The sequence below is a fragment of the Propithecus coquereli genome, unplaced genomic scaffold (genome assembly GCF_000956105.1).
Source record: "Propithecus coquereli isolate 6110/MARCELLA unplaced genomic scaffold, Pcoq_1.0 Scaffold182, whole genome shotgun sequence".
NCBI classification, from domain to species: domain Eukaryota; kingdom Metazoa; phylum Chordata; class Mammalia; order Primates; family Indriidae; genus Propithecus; species Propithecus coquereli.
Genome location: NW_012142968.1, coordinates 1,244,138 through 1,247,678, shown reverse-complemented (window position 1 = coordinate 1,247,678; position 3,541 = coordinate 1,244,138).

Genomic DNA, 3,541 nt, shown 5'->3' with positions numbered 1-3,541 from the left:
GTATTAATTGATTAATACTTATATAGTGCACATATAATAGTAACATTCATCAAGTGTTGAGCAGGCGGAAGGGCAGAGGAGGGGATGGATATATTCACACCTAATGTGTGTGGTGCGCATCGTCCGGGGGATGGACACACTTGAAGCTCTGAATCGGATAGGGAAAAGACAATATATGTAACCCGCACATTTGTACTCCTGTAGTATGGTGAAATAAGAAATTTTTAAAAAATTATGTCCTATTATATATCTAATTAGAAAAAGTAGTGATGGTAGCATTACATTTATGCTCAGCATCATATACTTAGTTGTAGAAAGAACAATAACCATCATTCTATACCCCTATCCAATGCTTGATCCTTTCTTTAAAATATGAAAGACAAATGGTCACCAGCTTTTGTTTGAATACCTCTAGCAATGGAATACTCACCTCAGGTGGCTTCTCTGTTATATTATTTGTCATCTCTAAGTTGTATACCTATAAAGAAATGATCAAGAGGAAAAAAAAAGAGGACAATCATGTGACTAAATATATGGGTGATGATCAAAGGAAAACCCCAAGTTACAGTAATACACTAGAGCATAGTCAACCTAATCAAAGGCACTGGTGTTGCATTCCCAAGATTACAATGATAGATACATAGGAAAGATGTAGTGCTTACATAGGAGGTCATCACCTCTCACGAAGTTGTCAAACATGAAGTCTCATTTTGATAAGAACAGTACTCCTAAAAAAATTCTTTACTTGCCCTGCTGAAAATTTCATCTTTCACAAGACAGAAAAACACAAGAAAACTGACACTTTAAATTAAATTTCGATATACAGGGAAAGACCACCGCTGATATGAAGTGATAGAGGCAGAGGACCAAAATGTCTAACTACAGAAGCAGCCCACACACACTGCTCTCTAGGAGAGGATGAAAAACTGCACCCACCTATGGATGGACCCTCTTGGAAAGAGCATCATAAATCATCAGAGAATGAGAGGAGACACTCAGAGTGAAGGAGACAGGGATGGGGCGATGCACTCACCAAGATCAGAAAGTACCTGGGGGAGTCCCCTACACGTGGGGAAGTGATAAAGGAGAAAACTGCAGGTCTCCACACTCCCCACGTGGAAACTGCAACTCGAGCTGTAAGGGCCACGCCCCCACTACTGTGGGCCTTCATACTGATCAGGTAACTGCTTGGAAACAGTAAAGTGAAGCTGCATCAGAGAACAGGCTCAGCAGGGACCTGCTGGCCTTGGTTCCCAGGTTGTTACAGCTGACAGCGCTCTGAGATCTTGCACTAGAACACCCAGTCTACACCAGGATCAGTTTCACTGCAAATGCCCCCAAATCACCACTTGCTGGGGCAGGGAGGGAGCAGGTAGAGCTTACACTCTTGCACTCCCTTGTCTGGGAGCTGGTTGTCTCCCCAACAGGGAACTCAAACTGCCATGGTAGCAGCCTTAGCGGGACATGTGTGAGAAGAAAGCCCCAGTCATTCAGCAGCAGAGGCCCCAGGACCCCATGCGCTGATCAATGAAGCAGGCACATCAGCCCCATGTACCACTGCACCAAGACCGATGCCCTCACAGACCCTGATGCCCAGCACAGGTCCATGCCCCCATGTACCCATGTGCCAAGCAGAGGGCCATATCCCCCACTGTGCATGCCAATGGGTAGGCCACAGACCTGCAGACACACACGCTGGGTGGGGGGTCACCTCCCCTGGATTTATGTGCCAGCTGGAAGACCACACCCTCTGCCCTGCATGCCTCATAGTGGGCCATGGCCCTTGGCTTTGTACTCCAGCTGGCAATCCATGCCCCCATGGCCCTGAGCCCCAACTAGCAGAACAAGCCCCAGACCCTGAATGCTGGCTGGTCAGTGAAGCAGGCACCTCAGCCCCATGCACCACTGCACCAAGACCCATGCCTTCATAGACCGTGATGCCCAGCACAGGTCCATGCCCCAACATACCCATGTGGCCATGCCCCCACAGCTATGAAATGCCATGCCTGTGATCCAGCACTCCACCATAGACCCACTAGCCATAATCTGCACTCTGCCGCCTATTGCCATTAAACGTAGGCTTGGATGGAATGAATGCCTTTAGCCCTAACATCTGTGGCCACTGCCTGGATAGCGTTACCAGACAGCCACTGCCACCACCACCGGTGACCAAGGCAGAATAATTTCCTGTAATACCCACCTCAGTGGAGATAGACTCACCCAGTCCCCTGCCTAAGCTTACAAAAGTGGCCAATGGACCAAACCACCACTGCACACAAAGACCCCTCAGCAGTGGCCCAGGTCCTGTGACCCACCTAGGTACTGGTTGAGGTCTGGTGATGCATCCAGGCATCTGCTAAGGTCCCACAACCCACCTCCATGGATAGGGATTTATACAGCCCCCTGCTCGAGTTTCCAACAGTGCCCTAGGGACCATCTCACCAATCCGAACGAATATCCCCCAGCACCAGATTAGACTGTGACAACTACAGAGGATCAAGATGATGCAGAACAGCTGTGCTACAGTGTCACAGTGCATCTGCTCCTCTCACATCAGGTCAATTCTCCAGAGTAGGACACAAAAGCATTATCTAGGGATCTCTCCTCCTTTTCACTGAATAGGAGAGTTCCTAGCAAAGAACAGGTATGCTGTAAACCTATCATCCCTGAACTTAGAGAAGAGGTATCAGATGAGAAGAAACCAGCAGAAAAATTCTTTCAAAATGATAAAACAAGCTAGTTTGACACCCCCCCGAAAGGTTCAAAATAGATCCACAGCAATAGACCCCCAACCATAAGGAAATTGTAGAAATGTCAGAAATGGAATTCAGAATATGGATGGCAAACAAGATGAATGGAATTGAGAAAGTTGAAAACCAACACAAACGAACCAAAAAATATTTTAGTACAAGTATGAAAAATATGAAAAACTTGCTAAAGAGACAAACAGCATAAGAAAGGACATAACAGAACTCAGAGAAATGAAAGAGTCATTTAGAGAACTACAAAATACAGCAGAAAGCTTCAACAATAGGCTAGACCTAACAGAAGAATTACAGAGCTTGAAGACAAGGCTTCCGAACTAACCCAGACAGTCAATGATGTAGATAAAGAATAAAGAAGAATGAACAATCACTCAGAGAAATAATGGCACTACATGAAAAGACCCAATATACAAATCATAGGTATCCCAGAGAGAAGAAGAAGAAAAAGCAAAAAGCATGGAAAACCTATTCAAGGGATGAGGAGAACTTCTCTGGTATGGCCAGAGATTCATATATCCAGATACAAGATCATCACTGAACACGAGGAAGATTCACAGCACATAGGACATACCCAAGACACATAGTCATAAACCTGGACAAAGTCAAAATGAAGGAGAAAATTCTATTATTACAAGCTGCAAGATGAAAGCAATAGCTAAACTATAAGGGAAAACCCATCAGGCTAATAGCAGATGTCTCAGCAGAGATCTTACAAGCAAGAAGGGACTGGGGCCCCATTTATAATCTTCTCAAACAGAATAATTGCCAGCAAAGAA